Source organism: Falco cherrug, chromosome 6, assembly GCF_023634085.1.
Source record: "Falco cherrug isolate bFalChe1 chromosome 6, bFalChe1.pri, whole genome shotgun sequence".
NCBI lineage: Eukaryota > Metazoa > Chordata > Aves > Falconiformes > Falconidae > Falco > Falco cherrug.
This window is the reverse complement of record NC_073702.1, coordinates 20488067-20510220: the sequence shown is the minus strand read 5'-3', so window position 1 is coordinate 20510220 and position 22154 is coordinate 20488067. Positions and strand designations below refer to the sequence as shown.

Genomic DNA, 22154 nt, shown 5'->3' with positions numbered 1-22154 from the left:
ATCTTGTCTTCTCTTCAGCTTCACAGAACATTAACAGGACAGAAGGCTTTTTAGACGAATGTCATCCAAGAATGATGTGGCTGAATTACGTTCAGTGCTTTAGGAACTGCAGTAGCAGTGTATAGCTACTTTTCTTTATCAGGTAGACTGTTCTATAAAGTGAATAAAGTCTTCTATAAAGACATAAGCAGAAGCCTTGGAAGACTTGCATTCAGTACTGATTTAGTTATTTGCATATAGATGTTGTTATTATATAATTAAAGCACTGGGATTTAAATTAAAAACATGATAAATAAACTTTGGGCCAAAGAAAAGTACCAGTGGCAGTGATCCTGGAAGAATCTCTTGAAAAAGCAGTATTTGCACTAAGGCAGTGACAGAATATTTTACATATGGCATCACAAGACTATGACAACATGACCTTTATTCCTCCATGCTTCAAACTCACTATAAGATTTGCCTGTAAGATTTATGCATATGGGAAAGGCAATCTCAACCTTTACTCAGTATTTCAGTTAGCTTATTAGTATTATAAAAAATCACATCCTTAATGTCAATATTATAACTGCAAGGTTTGCCTGGTAGGTATAACACTTATGTAAAAGAAATCCCATGAGCAAACACACAGTCCACATTTTTCCCATCTCCAAATAACAACCACCAAAAAAACCCCAAGAAAAAAATATACACTATTAGTGTATTAAAAAGAATAAAAATAAAGCAAGGAAAGAAAAAAAAAATACGATGACAGAAATAAGGAAGTCTAAATTTCTACTAAATCACCTGAAGAAAAACTGAGTGGGTTGAAGTATGTACACAATATGGTTTAATCTGTTAAACAAAAAAAAAACCTGCTAAACTGTGATCAGTACCATAATACATAATGCATTAGTGAAGCTTTGTTGTTTATTATGCTGTTGTCAGAATCCCCTCAGTGTATAAAATGGCCAGTTAGCTAATCCACATATTTATAACTCACAAAACACTCTTAAAGCCTATGCACTTGTCAACATGGATTTAAGAGCAATGTTGTAGTGATGTCTCAGGCTGATTTAATTACATTTGCAAAGTATACCACACAATACTGCATAATATCCTGGTAGATGTAACTTATTAAAAGCTAAGGATGATCAGGAACTACTTAAGAGCCAGTTCCAACATCAAGATTTAAAATCTAGTTGTAACGAGGCAGAAAAATGAGTAGTTTTTAAACAGATTTTTATTTGGAAACTGAACTCCGCAATCCAGTTTTAATGTATGCATTACTGTTCAGTGGGAGCTGGATCAAACTCATTTTACAGCCACATTAAAAAAAAAAAAAAAGACTTTTTTTTTTATTTCTGCAAGGCCATCGGTACCCTGTGGCAACTGTAATCTTCAGCCATATGTTAAGACACCTAAATATCCTATACAGTGCATGAGAAAGATTAGCATGCTAATACGGGAAGAGGCTAGCATACTAAGCAGGAAGCTACCTAAGCTTTCTGGACAGAAATCTTGAGAAGAATTTCTGTAAAAAAAATGACTGGAATGAATCTTCTCCATCCCCTATGGACTCACAGCCATGAATCATGGCAAAGATTAGGTGGCTACACCAACTAGTACTTTCTCAAGAACTGTTTCAAAAACGGAAAATGCATACCATATTCAAGCCCAGTAACTTAGTGGATAAGCTACTCAGCTATATAATGGGAGAGGAAAATCCCAGATCAAAATAAACATCTCCAAGATGCCTCTTTTGCCTTATTACATGAAGCATTTGAACTTCCAGGAGAGCACCCAACCACTTGTTTTAAAAGTAATTCATTACTCTGTCTGTTCTGTATTACATCAGCATTTAGACACTGAAACGTAAGTCTTAATGTGTCCTAATCCACTTCACCCTAAAGGCAGGTATGTGCACCCTTCTCTATGGGTCAGTAAATATCCAAGTGTGAAAACCAGAACACTTTCACAGCAAGAGCTAAAGAGCCTTACAAAATGGTCATTTAAACAGCACCTGAGATGTATATAGCCACTGTCCCAACGCCTGACAAAATATTTGGTAAGGAAGAGGTGTGAGACCATCTTCCATTAGGCAAGCAAATGCTTTAATCAATGGGTTTAAAGCAGACCCCATTACTCAAAATGTTTTGTATTGGTTTTCAGTAGACATAACCTGAGAAAATGAACTACATTATTCAAGAAAGGTAGGACAGAAAAACATTCATTCTAAATTCTACAGCTAGGGTGACAGGAACCTTTGTCTTACCATGACAGTGGTGACTGCCAGCACTTGCAAAAAAAATAAACAAGCATAAAAAAGTCTGTGAGGCACAGATCAGATAATTTTAGATACCTCTGTTTTGGAACAGGGAAGTTCAGAGCACCTAGATTGGAGGTACACATCTTTGAGGAATCAGTAGCTAATTGTATTTTTATAGAGATGGCCAAATGACTTTTTTTCAATCACTTTTTGCCACACAATTTGAGCTACACAGCTTCTGAACTACAGATAGTTCACATCCAGTGAGCTCTAAGCATAAACATAAGGACTGTTATGTGCCTTCGGAAGAAGCCAATATGAGTTATAGATTTCATTACTTAGTGGGTGGAATCATGGACAAGATGTGACTTATCTACATCTGATTCCATCAGCTAACAGTATCATTTACAGATTTATAACTCTTCAAATGCACTGGATATGCAAATTTGTATGGAGCAGTGGCATATCTCAGCTAGTTAATAGCTCAAAAAGGACTTTCTATACAGCATTTCACATACTAAACATTTGTATGCTTGCCTTTCATTTCTCACATTCACGTTTAGTAAATGAACTCATTAAATCCTTTAAAACAAAACCGAGTCATTTGTAATTTATGGTAGGTTCACTCATGAAGATATTAATGAAGAAGCTCTATGTGTCAGGGAGTATTTCGACTGCCTAGAGGTGAATGATGGTGACAGCAGGGTTGAGTGTTCATGGGTAAGGATCAGGGAGAAGGGCCAAAAAGGTGGCTATTCTGGTGGGAGTCTCTTATAGACCACCCAACAAGGATGAAGGGGCAGATGAAATATTCTACAAGCAGCTTGGAGAAGTCTCACAATTGCTAGACGTTATTCTTGTGGAGGACTCCAACTTACCACATGTCTACTGGAAATACACACAGCAGAGGGGAAAGTCTAGAAGGTTCCTGGAGTATATGGAACACAACTTGCTGACACAGCTTGTCAGTGAGCCAGCCAGGGGAGATGCCCTGCTGGACCTGCTGTTTACAAACAGGGAAGGACTGGGGGGTGATGTGGTGGTCAGAGGATGTCTTGGGCATCTCCATGATGAGATTATAAATTTTCAGTTCTCAGAGAAGGAAGGAGAGGGGGTCAACAGAACAACTACCTTGAACTTCTGTAGGGTCAACTTTGGCCTGTTTAAGAGCCTGGTAGACAGAGTCCCTTGGGAGATAGTTCTGAAGGGCCAGGAAGGCTAGACATTCTTCAAGAAGGTAGTCTGAAGGGTACAGGAGCAGGCTGTCCCCATGTGCCAAAAAATGAGCTGGTGGGGAAGACCAGGCTGGATGAACAGAGAGCTTTGGCTGAAACTCAGGGAAAAAAGGAGACTTTCCAACCTTTGGAAGAAGGGGCAGGGAACTGGAGGACTTTAAGGATGTTGCAAGGTAATGCAGGCCAAAGATTAGAGAAGTCAAAGTCCCGCTAGAACTTAGGCTGGCCACTACTGTAAAGGATTATTTATTTTTTTTTACAAATACATTAGAAAGAAAAGGAGGGCCAAGGATAATCTGCATCCTTTATTGGATATGGCAGGGAACATTGCCACAAAGGGTGAGGAAAGGGCTGAGGTACTTAATTCTTTCTTTGCTTTAGTCTTCAACCAGCTTCCCTCTGGCTACTCAGCCCCTTGAGCTGGAAGACAAGGATAAGGAGGAGCAGAATGAAGTCCCTATAGTCCATAGCAGAAAATGCTGCTCCACTTAGACGTGCACAAGTCTATGGGGCAGGATAGGATCCACCCAGAGGTACTGAAGGAGCTGGTGGAGGAGCTTGTCAAGCTACTCGCAATCATTTATGAACAGTCCTGGCTAACCAGGGAGGTCCCAGAAGACTGAAGGTTAGCCAACGTGATACCCATCTACCAGAAGGGCAGGAAGAGGGATTCAGGCAACTACAGGCCTGTCACGCTGACCTCAGTTTCAGGGAAGGTTATGGAACAGACCATCCTGAGCACCATCACATGGCATATGCAGGAAAACTGGGGGATCAGAACCACTCAGCATGGGTTTATGAAAGGCAGGTCCTGCTTGAGCTTGATGGACCTGATCTCCTTCTATGACAAGAGGACACGACTAGTGGATGAGGGAAAGGCTGGGGTGTTGTCTACCTAGACTTCAGCAAAGCCTTTGACACCAACTCCCATAGCATTCTCCTGGAGAAACTGGCTGCTCATGGCTTGGATGGACGTACTTTACACTGGATTAAAAGCTGGCTGGCTGGCCAAGCCCAAAAAGCGGTACTAAATGGACTTACATCTGGCTGGTGGCTGGTCATCAGTGGTGTTCCCCAGAGCTCAGCACTGGGGCCAGTTCTGTTTAATATTTTTATCAATGCTCTAGACGAGGGGGGTTGAGTGCACCCTTAGTAAGTTTTCCAGATGACACCAAGTTGTGGGGGAGTGTTGATCTGCTTGAGGGTAGGAAAGCTCTGCAGAGGGATCTGGACAGGCTGGATTGATGGGCCGAGACCAACTGTATGAGGTTCAACAAGAAGAAGTGCCAGGTTCTGCACTTGGGTCACAACAATCCCACGCAACGCTACAGGCTTGGGAAAGAATAGCTGGAAAGTGCCTGGTGGGAAAGAATCTGGGGGTGCTGGTTGATGGCTGGCTGAATATGAGCCAGAAGTGTGGCCAAGAAGGCCAACGCTGTCCTGGCTTGTATCTGAAACAGTGTGGCCAGCAGGACAAGGGAAGTGATTGTCCCCCTTATATTCAGCACTGGTGAAGCTTCACCTTGAACACTGTGTTCAGTTTTGGGCCCCTCACTTCAAGAGGGATGTTGAGGTGCTGGAGTGTGTCCAGAGAAGGGCAATGAAACTGGTGAAGGGTCTGGAGAAGAAGTTTTATGAGGAACAGCTGAGGGAACTGGGGTTGTTTAGTCTGGAGAAGAGAAGGCTCAGGGGGGACCTCATTGCTTTCTACAACTACCTGAAAGGAGGCTGTAGGCAGGTGGGGGTAGGTCTCTTCTCCCAGATAGCAAGTGTCAGGACAAGAGGAAATGGCCTCAAGTTGTGCCAGGGAGGTTTATCCTGGATATTAGGAAACTTTTCTTCCCTGAAAGGGTGGTGAAGCACTGGAACAGGCTGCCCAGGGACATAGTGGAATCACCATCCCTGGAGGTGTTTAAAAAACATGTAGATGCAGTGCTTAGTGACATAGTTTAGTGATGGACATGGCAATCCTAGCTTGACAGTTGGACTTGATGATCTCAAACATCTTTTACAACTTAAATGATTCTATATTCAGTGTACTTTCATAAAAATTCTGTAAATTCCTATTTTAATTTGATGTTATGGTTTAAAGGACCGTATCCTTTAGGATTCACCTACATTTAGTCAGCTATGTATGTATGCAGAGATTTTTCTTATTACAGGCACAATTATCACTTTAGTACTAAGGTTACTTCTTAGAATATGACATAGAATAGCACTTTTGTACCATATTCAACATAAAAACTGACAGATACCAGTCCATCAGCTAAACTGTGTTTTCTGCAAGGGATATATGATTATAAGGTTCATAGAGTTAATTGGCACAAACGCAGTATTAAGTTTTTATGTTGAAATTAATTGTATCCACTGAAAACAGTAAGCAATATATGCATGGAACTGAATAGGATGTTCAAAAGTTAAACTCTATTCAAGAACACAGTTTAACAATCTTTTGCCAAAGACAAGGATAAAAGTTGCAGCATCTAAACTGGCAAATAACTAGAAATAACATCATTTATAACTTTGAAGGGAAAAAAAAGGTAACACAAATATCAGGAAAAACAGCACTGAAAAGGATTGGCTAGTTTCACATGTCCTAAAAATACTTCTTTTTGCAAGACTACAGATACGAGATCACTCAAAGTACACATCAATAAGGAAGTATCCTATACAAAGTTATGGACTAGAAACACTAAATGGTGCAACAGGAAGTTTTCCAGTTTTACATTTGCTAAAAACTTTTAACATCAGCAGGTTCTAAACTGTTTCTGTAAGCAATACATTTTCATTTCTTTTTTTTTCCTAATCCTCTGATTCCATAACTTTGAAGTCACATATTCATTTTGATAAAAGTACACAAAAAAGTGTAGTGCTGTACCTTGTAAGTATAGGAATACAAGGGAACAAGTAATTTCTCGCATCATGGATTGAGAGCAGATATACTGTATGATTGTCCTCCAGGTTATGAAAGTTTTCCAACCCCCAATCCTATATCACTGTCCAAACCATTAATGGTTACTGGAACATACACTGTTTTACCCTTTCTTCCTACAGCTCTGTCCAGATTGCCTTTCATGCAACGGTTTCATTCCCAAGTATAAGACATGACTATGCCTAACCATACATGCAGGTACATTCATGCAGGTCTGGTCACCTCATTTTCCAGACTGAAGGATACAGTGTGATAAACTCTGTGTGCTTATGCGCCTGGGTTTCCTTTCAGTCTGCTCGGGTTGCACAGCACACTCTCACATCTCCCCCAACGCTGAGGGCAAGGGCTGCATGGTGACCTGCTCAGTGCACACATACCAAAACCAGATACAACTCTGAAATATGAACGTGGTGCAAACTTGCTGGAAGAACAGGTGATTGGAAGGGATCATTCAGCAATTTCCCATCAACTACATTGGTCAAAGTAAACTGTGTGGAGTGATACTAGCACAATGGCAAACTTCAGAGGGCTGACTGACAAGATAGAGCAATGTGTCATGATAAGCCCCAAGAATCTCTGAGTGACGGTGCTTGCTAGCAATAAAGAAAATATTTGTACCTGAGACCACTCCTCTAGGTACCTGTCTTATCTCCAGGATTATTTAGAAAATGCTGAGTAAAAGCAAAGAAGTATTGACCTTTTTGTCCAATTGTCAAAATGGGTAGGTTTTGGTTTTTCCTACAAATATAACCAACACAACTCTGGGGAACTTTATTCAAGAAAGTTGAAATGAGCTCTTGATTAAACAAGGACCCTAATACCAGGTGGTATCAGATACATGTCTTGACGAGTTTGTGTATCAGTCTCTTTTTTCACAAATGCTCTGAGCATTTGGAGGTTCTTCACAGCTCTTGGGTCTAATATACACATCTTCAAGAACTGAATGTGCATATCCACCACCTGATCCCTAGTTCCCACAGACTAAAGATCAGACCATTTATAAGATTAGTAGACCAAGGCTCTGAGGAACACTTTGCAGTACTTGTACTCTACAGTCTGAAAGACTGTGTAAGTAAACTAAGGTTACTCAATTCTTTTCCTCTAAGTAATCTAAACATGTAACCACAAGCACTCTGTGCTGCCAGCAGAAAAAGCCTGAAGATGTCGGTAGGGTTCATGTGTAGCGTACCAGCACAAATATGCTGTTAATGGCCATCTACCGTTCTTGTATATTACTTTCAACAAGATGAATTCATAACTTCTCCTATAGTTTGGAACTGATTGTTGGTAACAGCAACGTTAGTAACAAAATAGCAAAAAGGTACTGGCAAACAGTATTTTATTATTATTACTTTTTCCCTCCCACACGTGGGCAAAGAATCTAGGGAATGTGAATGCTATGGCAGCACAATTAAGGTATACAATTTACAGAAAAAGCTGCTAGGATTTTTTTTTTTCTTTGTTTTCAGCAGAGCATTTAATTGACTATTTTTCTGTAGTTCACACAAAACAATTAAAGGGAAATGTTTATTAGATTTAGGCTGCACTGAAAAGGTTTCACTTTTGCCCTTCACACAATAGCATTTGATTTACTAATTTGCACAAATATAAATGGCATAATGATTAAAACCAGTGTTCCTTTCCTTTGTGACCCAGCTTTAATTATGGTTTGTCTGGTTTTCAGTAACACTGCCAGGAAACAGGGCATGGTCGGCAAGCTGTTTCTAGACAATGCTCATATGTGACATATTAGGGCGTTTCATCACCTTGATACAATGATGTATGAATTTTTTATTTTTTTTTCCCTCAGAAGTACCCAGGTTACCATTCATTATATTCATTAGTAACTTAGTATCTTCACTACAGTACTTACAGGGTTACTTAAGCCACCTCTCTGCAAGACACCTTCCATTTTTGTCTACTTTTCTATCCAAACTACTTTGTTTAAAATTTACAAAAAACCCTAAAGTTAATGAAATCTAAAAATTAGTACTTCTGGGAAGTAGTTACTTATTTCATGGTTTAGGACTGTTAAGTGATAAGGAAGTACTAAATCTTTGTTCTTAAGCTACCAACTTTAAGATGCTCATGCTTGCCATTTAAATTAAGCAGATTGCAGCATTTGGTGTCACTCTGGCACAAAGCATTAAGCAGACAGCATGTTAAGTAACTCAGCCTCTCTTTACTTTGAAGATCTGTTGCTGACTGCTAGGTTTGCTCATTCTGCAAGACTGCTTTATTAGCTTATCACTAACACTAGCTCTGTGGAATAGTATGAACTACACCTGACACCCCATGTATTGTATATAAGCTGCTCTGTATTATTTAAAGAAAACTAAATGAGCTTTTAGTTTGCCAATTACTATATCCCTCTAATGAGGATTCCAAATGCTGTTTTCTTTCAAAAGTGCAGCTTTTGCTCCCATACAGTATTAACACTATTTCAATAAAGAATATTGAGGTTTCCCATAGAAGACTTGTTTTCTTTACCAGCTTTATATGCAATCTGTGTTGTGACTTCATAGCAGTTAATGAACATCTACTCTATAGGACTCCTTTAAACACTAAAAAATGGGTGTGATATATGATCATTTTTCTCATTGCTAATGTTTGCAAACTTTCTGGAGTGTACTTATACTATGAATGCAAGGACGTCAAAGCTAGCTCTAAATATTAATCAGCTTAGGTTTGAAAGGAATATTACTCTTTAGTTTGATGTGTTCCTCTGATCCCCTTCTCTTCCCAGTACTTTGCCAGTACTTTCTAAGCAGGGTGTGTCAGGTCAGGCTCAGAGCCACAGAAAAACCTCTGCACACACACAGGATTTCCTAGCTGAGACCACTACTAGATTGGAAACTTCTGCACTCTATGCTACAGCACTATGGAGACATTCATATATTATGGCCTATATCTTCTAGACACTAGAAATTAATTGCAGCTGCAGTAGGTGAATAAAGAAGTCAGACGATACTAATTTGTTTTATTTTTTTATGTGCTATGTGGTTTTGTGTTATTCACAGACAATGATAATGTTATGTTAATGGAGACGATTTGTATATGCATAGCCAACACTGAGGTGTTTGTGGAAATAATCATATTGTTTATTGAAATACTTTTTTTACATATAAAGTTTCAATACACACTTATCAGTATGCTAGCTTTGTTCACTGAAGTTGTTTTTTGTCCATTTCCTCAACTGAAGCTTACCAGGAATTAATCACAAAATAGAATCACTTTTTCCTCTACACAGGAAAGCAGAAACTCTGTACAGCGCAAAAAGACAAAGTAGCTCTCAAAATATCATTCAAGAAATCAGGGGAAAATAGGCAATCTATAAGTAACCTACCACAGGCTTATTTCATGACACCTCTTTGCTCACCTTTTCTCCTCCTCTCCTCTGTATTGTGTCCTAGATTGTGGGGATAACAGAGTATTCTGCTCCTGTGTAACTGGTCAGATAAACATCAACCCTGCAGAACCAGTGTGATACGCTGTTAGCACTGACATTTACTTCTGTTACACACATAATTTTGCTAAAATGTGCTGCCTTAACACTTGAAGAGTATCCGATTAATGATTGTGATAACCCTAGAAGCAAATGCTGTAGTTCTTTGCTTACTGGTTTGTTTGCTTGTCTACACTGTAGACTTTTGTTGCAGACCAAGGCCAACCCTGGTCCACATGGGGTTAAATCTCTCTGGTATACACCTTCATACCAGTACCTGAGCCACTGTCAGAACAACTGTAAAATTATGTACAATCAGTTAATGTTAGTATTACTTGTAACAACAGCATTTTCAAAGAGATAGAAATTGAGTGGGGGTTGGTTTTTTTTTCTTCTTTCTGTGCCTTGTTCTATGCTCACAAATTTAAACTAAATACATATTTATTTTGTTGTTCATTTAATATATTATTTTATCCTTAAGCAAGACTTCACTTGTAGAAATGAGGATAAGCAAATACAATTTAGGATCTATGATTTTATAGTAATAGCAACCATTCTTTATAATTGCTATAGTCCAGAAGAAAAAATACAGTTTTGCCCCGTCTTGTAAAGTTTTATATCCTTGAAATATGTTTTTGTTATACACTAGAACAGAAATGGAAAAAAACCCGCCTTATTTCAAAATGTTTACGTCACGTAAACTCCCAGAATAATCCAGTTTCAAGTGTAGGCTTTGAATAAAGACATATAATAGGGATATAAAGAACAAATTCAATATTCTTCTTTTTTTCTGAGACAAAACGTTTTTCCTTTTTCTTAATACACAAAAGCATACAAACATTCTGATGTTTGTGACTGGAAAGCTAGTAAGCTTTATTAAATAAATATTCACTAGAGATTCAACTTCAAGATTTCTGGATTTTCTGCATATTTTGTGACTAAATTATGAAAATTAGTCATAAAATATACAGAAAATAATTTTCTCACAGCTTTCTGAAGGGGGTTCCTACCTAGCACCTAGTGTTTTGCAAAACCTTTAAAACAAATAATAGCAATTTAGACTTCTTCTAACAACAGAAATGGAGAAATACATCCCTATTGTTTCTTTATAGATGGGATTGATAAAATTCAGTCCTCACATACCCGCCCCGTTTTAGATTCAAAACTAGTATTCATCCTAGTTACAACTTCATTTACTAAGCTTAGCAGTTCTATGGACTCTGGTGAGTTTGACCATCATGATCTGACCATGTCCACTGTACTCCTCATCCTCCAGGGTGAGATGGCATCTGACAGCAGCTGTGGCAACAGTGCTGGGTGTGAGCTAATGCCTACGTTATGCACCAGAAGCCTTAAAAACGCAGCCAAGAGCAGCTCCAATGATTCAAAGCTACACGTAATAGTTTGCCTACTTGGTTCTGACAGCCTTTGCCTCTAATTTCTAAAATATCACTAGGATTAATCAGGTATGTTGTTTTGTTTTCCAATGAGTTCAGTTGCCAGATGCCTCACAATTACAAATCATATGCCCAAAAAAAGTATTAATAGAGCTATGCATTTTTAAAAGCTTTTATTTCTGTCTTAGAAATCTTAAGTATTCTTACTTTGTACATAGATAGCTAGTCCTAGGTGATGATATCTTGTCAAAGTGGCACAGACTGCAATACATTTTGTTACAAATTATTTAAAACTCTTGGCTTCATTATATTCTTTACTTTTATGTAGTCTGTCCTACATTACAGTATGAGGAAGGACCAGGTTAAGGATCTTGCTCCCTCTGATTTCAGTCTTTTCTGAAATTAAAATATCCTAATCATGCTGTCTCTTTATATGGAAGATCTTTTACGCTTCCATTTTTTGTTGCACTTTTAAAATTTTTTTTTTATGTAATGTTTTTTGAGAGGAGCAGACAATCTGCAAAAAGTACTCCAGAAAAAAAGTACCATCAAGTTCTTATACTAGAACTATCACATTTTTAGTATTATTTTTCTACAACTTTCTCATGCATCTTAACATTGCTTTTGTTCTTCTGCTTTTGATGAGTTTTGAGTGGATGATTTGAAAAAGCAAGCAGGCGTGATAGATCTTTTTCCTTCAAGTTCATTGGTTCAGTGGTAAGTATCTAATCAACAGTTTAAATTTCAAACTTACATTTCTTTCCAGTATTCTGCAACAGCTTTCACTTGCCATGGTATTGCCAGTTTTACTAGCTTTTAAGATTCCCCACTGGACTTCCCCGAACTCCAGTCACAGTAATGATGTCCCACAACAATGATATCCCTTACCCTCGGACTTGATATGCACTGCAACAATTTGACGGTGACCTTGTTATGACCATTTCTCATCACTCTAGCAAGAAAAGGGCTAACTGAGGCATTTTACTCCCCAATTTCTAAGATGTAGACATATCAGAATTGATGCTGCACAAAGCAGGCTACGTTTTTCAGGTGGAGTTAATCTCCTGGAGCTGGTCAAAGTGTGAACTGAAGAAAAAGTCCAGATTCATCTGCCACTATTCTCTAACCCATGTGGTTTAATAACTTCATAAAAGTTTATACAAAACCCTTTTATGTTGTGTAGTTTCAACACACATACATGGGCAATAGCACTTCCCAGCATTTCTGAAAAGCCAGTGAGTAACAATGCATGTGTTGTCTTGTGCTAAAGGTGTTTATACCATCAGAAGAATAGAATGAGTTAGATTACATGTAAATAAATTTCCTGAAATAAATTTGTTTCTCCTTAGAAGATGTGGTAGGCTTTTTAGAATCTAAATCAACAAAATCGGGGCTGGAGGTGGATTTTCCTTTGCTTTTAAACATCTACATACTCCTGTGAAAGAATAAGTGAATATTCCCATCAGTTGAAAATTTATTTATTCAAAGGCTACAGCTGAAATAGCCTTCAAAAACCAAACCAAGTAAGCTCCACAATTCTAAAGCAATTACTAGATTACTTATATCCATACTGAGAGTCACAGTTAACATCCAGAAATAGCTGTCTGCTTTCAATCCCATTTCCAACACGTGTGGGTAAGAAGTGTTGCACAAGTCTTCAGCATTGAGGGTTTTTAGTAAGAGACTTTTCCATTAAAGATTTCTTCATGAACTGAGAGAAATATATCTTGCGGGATTGTTTTCCAAGGCTGAATCAGCCACAACAATGCAATTACTGATTGATAACTCACTTTGTGTTATACCCAGATGAACAATCCACAGTTCTCTCATGCCATCTGTTCCAGACCTGCTTTATCCTCACTGCTAGAATGTGGGTGGTTTTTTTTCTGAAGATTACCTGAAACTTTTGTGATGCAGTTTGAGTCCATTACTGCATCTCTTCCCCACTGCGATAACAGAACACTTAATTCTTTTTTGGAAGTGACATATATTTGAAGACTACTTTTATGACCCTTTACACCCCTCCACGTCCCATTCCTGCCTCAGTACCTTTCCCTTTCTAGCTTTCTCTAAGCTATAGTTCATTAGGTTTATGCAACATGTTATCAGAGAACAGAAACATCTAACTAAATCTAAACCAGAAACATGTCCTTCTTGGTGGTTTATCAATGCACTTAAATTTTAACATACAGAGGTGGTACTATAAATCTAAAACTCATGCCTTTTAGCAAGCTACCAGCTTCCACTGTTCCTTGACTATGACAAATTCATCAAAGCATAAAAGCACCTCGGGGAAACTTGCTAATAACGTGGCACAATGTTATCTCCCCTGAGGAAAAGGAAAAAGGATGGGAGCCTTTTCCTCTAATTTAATTAAAAATGAAAACTTTCATTAAACTAGTATATATCACACAGTATTTTAAGAAAAGTAATCTTTGCTGTGTTCATGAATCATTATTGTGTAGAAGAAAATTAAATAAGATTAAATTAAACGATAACAAATGGGTATTTCATGGAAGCACTGTGCAGTAAAAGTTTAAGGGTTTTTTCTTAAGGTAGAAATAAGCTCATCTGACTGTTTCAAGACTCTAAGGTCTGTGACCTTTGTTTTTCTGCAGGAATGAAAAGCAAAGGAAATACAGAAATTACCATGAGAGCTGGAAGGATAAGCTTCATACTCTATATAAGTGGTACCTTTTCAGAAAAGATAAGATTATTTAGGAGAGTCAATTACAGGTGTCTTCCACAGTTTACTTAGTCATATTATTTAGTTATACAACTCCAGCTATACACAAACACTTAACTAAAGGAAAAACATTGTTTAAACACACACACCAAGGACCAATCACTACTTCTTACACACAGCAAACTACTAGACGCTGGCCATTAGGTGAAGTACTTTCTTTTTCAAAATAAATATAGGCATTTCACAGAACTGTAGACCTTGGGTTGGGAAAGTAAATCAAGAAATACTCCAACCAGCCTTTACTTTCTTCTGGCTTATAACTCTATCCGGTAATATGTGATATATGCATGAAACTCTTTAAAAAAATATTTAGTCGCTCTATGACCAAGAAAGGCTGAAAGCTGGCCGGTCTGTATAATAAACTAAAGTTCTACCACAATAATTTATCCCTTTCAGCTACCTACTTACTGCCACTTATGTTAACACAGGTTACAAAACCATATAAACATTTCTTAGAAAAATGTAACCTTCAAATATATTTTAATTTAAACAAAAAGTTTAATTATTAAAATCCATTTAAAATAAGTATTTATTTATAGCCTTAGATTTCTGTCTTTGAAATATCTACTCCAATATATCTAAAGTTCTGGTTGCATTTTTAATCAGCATACTATGCAGAAAATATAAGCCATTGCTCCAAATTGTATATAGAGAAACTGAGGCACCAAAAAATAATTATTTTATCATTCATTACCATAGTGAGATCAACTTCCAGTTACCACTTCCCAATTTTGCATAAGACTACACTTTTGGATAAAGTATTTTCTAATATTTTCTCTTGTCTTAGGAAGTTTTCTACAGTGTTGCTTTTAAGTCACTCTGTACTTACAGCCAATGTTCAGAAATACAGCACTGAAAGTGAGGAATGGCAATGACAGAAGATAAGCAAGTAGTGAATGCCTTATATTTAGGTTCTGTCTATATTGTTCAGAATTTCATCAAGAGATTTTATATTGTTCACCCAGTCACTAATAAATGTTCTTTTCCTAATTATGTATAAAGTTTTAAATATGCAGTACCTGAAAAAACACTCCTGGAAAAACAGCTCCTCCCTCCTTACTCCCTCCCCTGTGATGCAACTGCTGCCCTACAGTCACTCTCAAACAACATGAAAATGAGGGAAGCTCAGGAACAGAAACTGCTTTGCTACAATGCCAGTTCAGTGTAGGAGGTGCAGGATTATCCTGTATGTAAAAAAGAAGAGCTGTAAATTTGCCAGTCTTCTTAAAATGTAACATCATATGGTAGCAAAGATTTTGACAAGACAGTGCTGAAGTTAGTTTAGCAGTAAAGTCATGTATAAAATGTTACATACATGGACATTTTTCAGTATTTATTTATAACTAAGGGATTTTTGCTCATTTCTCCTTCATGTTTGCTTTCCCCTACTCCCCCTTCATCTTTTCCATCTTATGAGGGGCTCACAATTTCTACACTCCAGTTTGTACTTAATTCAAACCACACTAGTGCAAGACAGGCAGGGAAAAGTCAGGTTAAACATCACAAGGAAAATCTTGTAGCATTTTACATCTCTGCTTGTGATTTCTAAGATAATATGGGTTCTATTTCACATCAGCATTGACAATTAATTTCCATGAGTGAAATGATCTCTTCTGGGACAGTACAGAATACAATCAACCATCAGTATGTTTGCTGGCTGGGGCTACAATTTGAAATTGGTTAACATTCTGCTGATGCTGCGTGTAAAGAAATAGAGCTGAGCTCACCAAATACTATTTATTCTTCTCTCTTAACTAAGATGCAATAAAAAGTGGTTTTGTTACTGAAATAAGCTGGTAATGAATATATAGCAAGAAAATAGATTTCTTGACAGGAAAGCATTATTTTTAGAGTTATTTTTGTTAGTAGCATCACACTTTAAACAATTTTCAAAGTGTAAAAAAAACACTTTAAACAAATTTAAGGGTAAGCCAGGCACGAGATGTTTGTTTGTATAAAACTTTGTCTCATGAACTAAAAAGCTCCTTGCCCACAGACTATTTTATTATATTTTGCTGGAAATGTGACAATCAGATTCTGTTCAACAACACCATAGCAGTTTTCTACTACAAAAAGCAAAGTTATGTACTTTCACTGTTAAGCCTCCTGTAACATGGTTTAATGGCATGAGATACTCCATGGTCAATCCCTTATTGAAAGGATAATCCTTTCTCTGGTATTAACAGTACTTTCCATATAAGAAAACTTTGGGACTAGGACTCTTATAATATTGTTTATACAGATTGTTTGAACAGAGATCCAAAAAGCACACTGAGCACAACATAGGCTTTGTATGATAATACATGATCCCTTCTATATTATTACTTTTAAAAAGGAGCACCTTTCCACTCCTCTGAGTGATGCAGCAGTTCCCAGAATAAAACTCTGGAAATATCCTTTGCTGATGCTCACCCATTTGCACGTGGCACATAGCCAGCTGACATAATTTACAGAGCACCTTGTGAATAGGAGCAGCTCAGATTCTCATACATTTCAGCACAGACAAACCAGCAATCTATAACAGTGACTTTATAACCTCTTATCCTCCCTAAAAGATGTGCATTTACACTGCATCCATGTCATAGTACTGGATTTCAACACTTCTGAAGTCATCTCTCAGCCTCTTCACATTCAGACAGGATAACCAAAGCGCCAGTTCTGTCCCCTCACTCTGAAACTGCTTGGATCTCACGCTTGCTGGCACAGAACAAAGATGCTTTGTCATCCTGCTTTCTAGATGCACGAACAGTGCTTGATTCATTCACACCAACAATGCTAAATGCTCTTCCACTGGTGGCAAAGTACTCTCTGTGTTAATGTACTAAGGCTTCCTCTGCATGAAACTTACACACACTGCTGATCAATTGCCATGATCCCTACATGTATACTGTTGCTGGTTATGGAGCAGATGTGATGATGAAGTTTCAGAGGACTTCTTTCATTAGTCACTGTATATACATCCAGATACACCCTTACTAAAATTAATTTCTGTTGCAGATTATTTTGTGATGTTAAGTATCTTCCAGCATTTTCTGTTAGGCATTGATTAGTAGTTTTATTTGTTCGGTATGTCACTGTAGATGTGCCATGTTACATTCCACAGTGGTCTTACCTGACAGAATTTTCTATGCTCTTCCCCCTGCTCATTTTAAATTTTCCTGACACTCTTCAACCTCTTTGAAACTAGTTGATTGAGTTTCTACAGTATTGTAGACAGCATTAGGCTTATGCCACACTGTTTAATTTACATGGAATGTGGAAGCTGTAAATTACCAACTCTTTTGAGAAATTTATCTATTGCTATTACACTTAATCTGAACCTGATGATAATAAAATATGCAGGTTAATCTAGAAATAGGAAAGTTTCAAAACACTGACAAATCTGGATCTTCCAGTTTTTTGATTACTGCATTTTCTTTGCCATTTTTCCAATAACAGCTGAAAAAAAAAACCCCACACAAAAAACCCCAACCAAACAAAAAAAACCCACAAAACAAACAAACAAAACCCCAAACAAAAAAAACCTCAACTGTGAACAACAGTTTTAGTTCAGAATTGGTTATTTAACACCATAAGATAATTTTAGAAGTTTGAGATGAGCTGTAAAGTTTCCTATAAAAATTTAGTATCAATAAAAAAAAATGATAGTATATGGCCTGGAGAGACCAAATCAACATACTTAGGATGATCTGAAGTGTCTCTGGAACTTTAGGGGACTGGGCCAGTAACGCTTTAGAATATAGTACCCTATCTGTTAAGAGTTATTGTCAAGCTTAACAGCTTCAGATGAAATTCAGACTTACTATATATTCTGATCTCAAACTTGGATACTGGATGAACACAGCCTCCAGCGCATTTCAATCCTGTTGTGAAGTTTAGCCCATATTCTCATTTACAGGCCATGGGACAGGTACCACACAGATGGTATCTTTATCTCCCCACGTACTTAGCATCAAAAATTTTAAAGGCATTGAGTAAAAAACTTATGTTAGTACACTTATTACAAGGAAGGAGCAAGCAGAATTGGAAATGTATAGAATTAACAATGGACTGAATGGAAAGAGGTAATTATTCTCCTCTAACATAAACAAGTACTTCAGCTCTTACATTCAGACCTTTATGCTGCATCTCTACTAGTAAACTAAACAAAGCTGGGCAAAGCTAAATGCTGGCTTTGGTATACTGGCATATCAAAACTGTCAAATTGAATCCTAAAACAACTTTGGTCTACACTGGGCAGTATTCCTAAGAGTTGTTACAGAAACAACTGCTTGAGTTTTAGAGGATCAGGAAGAGTTTGGCCACAACCATGCAAGTTCAGCTGCACCATGACAGTCAAGCTCTGGGACAGAAAAATTATCCTTGGCATTGTCTATTTACCAGTTCACGTGTAGGCTTAATGGTCTCATAGTACAGGGGGAGGATCACAGAAATAAACTATTGTAGCAGGTTACAGAATTTATTTATCTTTCCAGCTATAAATATTTATAACTCTAAATTCAGTTTATAATCTATTTTATGTGAAATTTTATGTTTCAGCATCAAATTACATCTAGAAAAACAAGTTTGGAAGAACTTGCATGTTCTGGGTTTTTTAAAAGGAATTCATAGAACAAAGGTTGTCATTATTATAAACATTTTACCACAGTACTGAGAAAAAAGGTTTTGGAAAATTTGGTTTCCTGAAGCATCGGATTGAGTGTCGTTTAGTATTCTATTGCCTCATTGCTCTTGCCCATGCTAACAGTACTGTCAAGCTCCTCTGCTATTCTTTGGCCACATTCTGCTATGGTAGCACTGGCTCCTGTGCTCCTCAGCTGTTTGGTTACACATGAAAAAAACCAGGTAATATTTGCTGAGCCTGGTAGGGGAATATGGGTTTGTCATCTGTCCAGTCAGTACAAAATCTCACAGGGCAGCTCTCTGTTGCCTCTCAGACTGCATCCCTTTCATTAGTAGGGAACAGAGGGTTATTCTATATTATTTTTAATTGATCTTTTTATTTTTTACACAGTGGAAATGAGCTTGAAGATTTTAAAAGAATTTTAAAAGAGCATACTTCAAGGAGGTAAACTGGAAAAGAATACAGAAAGAAAAATCAAGTAGTAACAGAAACTGTGACTCTCTCCAAAGTCTAAATCAATATGAAAAAAAACTCAAAACATGAAAATCTTCTAGTATGCAAACAGTTTCTATGTATATTATAAAAAAAATCATCTTAATTATGACAAGCAAACCGATAATATTTTAAGCAGAGCAAGACAAGGTGAGATTGAGTATGCACAGCACTGAAATTGTCTTCAATACAAGTTGGATCATGCCACAGATGCTTATTATTTCATCAAAAATACCTTTAAAGAAGATTTGATGTTGCTGCAGGAGTGGTATGATGTACAAGAATCAAGTTTAATATAACAGCAAATGAAGTTCATGTATCTTCTGCATACTGAATAGAAAGGATCTCTAATAATACTTCACATTTATCAAGCAAAAAAAAAGAATGCATTGTTTCTGAGTAGTCAAAATGTAACTAATCAAAATAGGAAAAATGGAACTCTATGTTCCAGATGAACAAAAATCCGTTTAATTATTTTACATAAAGTAATATGTTAATCTTTTCACAGCTGACAAATAGTTCCAAAGCTACTTTCTATTAGCCACCAAGCAGAGTACAGACACAACTGTAGTATGTTAAAAATATACACCTTGAACATATGTATCTTAGTAAAATTTTGAAGTATGTTATGAAGTATTAACAAATTTTGCTGTTGAGTGGGTATTTTTATACCTCAAATTAGTACTGATGTTCAGAAAGGACACAATCCTGATTTTATCAAGTTTTGAATGGTAAAGTCATCTGATATTGAGGGCGCTTACTGACTTGGAAGATCAGCTCCCAGATGGCAGTACTATCTACTGTAAGTAAATGGTAGAGCTAGAAAGAAGGATTTCAAAATATGACAGCAGGCCTACTATTTATTTTACTTGCTGTCACAAATCTGTCCTCTGTCCTTCGGTATATGGGGATTATTTCTGCTATTAAATACCTTGTCTCCTGCAACAAAGAAACCAGCAACTAACAGAACTTAACATCTTTATTTTATAGTGTACTATCTAATGCAAGTACTAGCACAATACAAGATTCAGCTTGACTTGGTACTTGGCCCTGACTGCACAGCTAGCCCTAGCTGAGATAATTGCACAGCAAATCAAAGTAGTGTAGTGAAGCAAATAATTAGGTGTCACAAATTGCTGTACTAAACCACTTTTTTCACCCTCAATAAGCAACAAGAAGTAACTCAGCCCAAGTCTTCCTCTCCTACACAAAACAGTAAAACAACAAATTATTTGGTGTGTCCAGTTTATACAACAATGATTATTTTCTTTCCAAAACTTTTGAAACATGAAATTGTTTTTAAGTATAGAGGCTGTGCCTTTGGAGCAGAACAATTTTCTCGAAGAGGTCAATACCTGAAAGACCATTTGAAAGTTAATCAGTTCGCAGTACTTCAGTTCAGACACTAAACAGTGTTCAACAGATTCTATCACAAATTTTCCAAAATAAGTACTAATTTATTTGGGTTGAACACAATGAGAACTTGATTCTTAGATATAAATATTTTGAAGCAATTGTGGAATGCTTAGCACTTCTGAAAATAAGGACTGCAAATTTTCATATTGATAACTGAAAAACTGAAATCCCAACATGATTTTCCTTTTTTAAATATAGGCTTTTGGGATAGAAAGTAAGTGGCACTAGAAGTGATTCATCTCATCCTAAAATAGTTTGCACAGAAAACTGAGATGAAAGCCCTTCAGAGGTGTCTGTTTCTCTCCTTTAAAGGAGGGAGCTGAAATTCCCCAGATTAGATTTGTGTTACTTTTGGAGATAAGACTCAGTTTAAGAGATTTAGATGAAGAAACGTACCAATGCACAGACTGTCTAAATGTTCTTTATAGTCAACAGAGATCTAATCCATAGTCAGCACAGTGCATCAGTTTGCCATAAAGCTGTCACCTAGGACACACCTGAAGTTGCAAGCAATTACTTTCATAAAAATCATTCAGATTGGAAAGGTTATCAGGAGCCAACCTCCAGCTCAGAGCAGAGTCAAGACTGAATTTGGTTCTAATTGCTGCCAACATTTTCCAGTTAGGACTTGAAAACCCCCAAGGACAAAGATTCTAAACCATACCAGCTCACTGCTTCAGTGCTTGACTACCTTCATAGTAACTCTTCTTTTATCCAGCTGGAACCTCCTTCCAATTTTAACTGTCACTTTTCACTCCCCACTTTTTCCCTCGATAAAGATCCTGGCTCCATCTTATTGGCAACCTCCCTGTATGGCACTAAAGGGCTGCTGCTAGTTCTCCTTGAAGCCATCTCCTCTCCAAGGCTGAGGAAGCCCAGTTCCCTCAGCCTCTCCTTACAGGGAAAGTGGAGCAGGTTGACAGTTCAAAGCCAAAGTCATTCCAGTATATTAATGTCTTTCTTGCATAAACCGAGCAAAGACTGGATGCAATATTCTTATATGAGTTAGTAAGCACCAAGTGAAGGGAGTGGGATGGAAAATCATTTCCTTAACCTACTGATTATGCTCCTATTGATACACCCAGCTACGCTGTCAGCCTCCATTTTCAGCAGCACACACTACTGGTTCACATTCAAACTATTGCCTGCCAGGACCCCACGTCCCTTTTAGCAAAGTTGCAACCTGCCTAGTTCAGTTCCTAACATAGCCTGAACCCCTTTCCCAGTACATCACAGGTGGAGAACTTGACATTTGTCCTTATTGATTTACGGACTATTCTTCCAGCATCAGACATACCTAAACAGCAGCCCTATACTTGATCAAACGGAACGCACCCCCCAGTATGGTGTCATCATCAGAACTGAAGGGGAGCTCTATCTCCTTCTCAAGGTCATTGACAAAGGTAGTAAACAGGACAGGTCCCAGGATAGATAGTATTGACTGTGGAGCAGGAGTTAAGACTCCATATATACATACAGACATATATAAACAAGCACAATTAGGTGTCAGGCTTGCACTAAACTGCAGTCTAGATGGCTAACATTAGTTGAGATGAATTGAATTCTTCCCTGATATTACAATGAGCATTTTGTGTCAGTAAGTGATTACAGTTTCCTCAATA

The 22154-nt window shown here is 37.5% G+C and overlaps 1 protein-coding gene across 1 annotated transcript in view; it reads right to left on the bottom strand.

The window, feature by feature from the left end:
• The window catches only part of CSMD1 (CUB and Sushi multiple domains 1), a 1210443-nt gene that overhangs the window by 814077 nt on the left and 374212 nt on the right, over positions 1–22154 (bottom strand). The window lies entirely within an intron of this gene.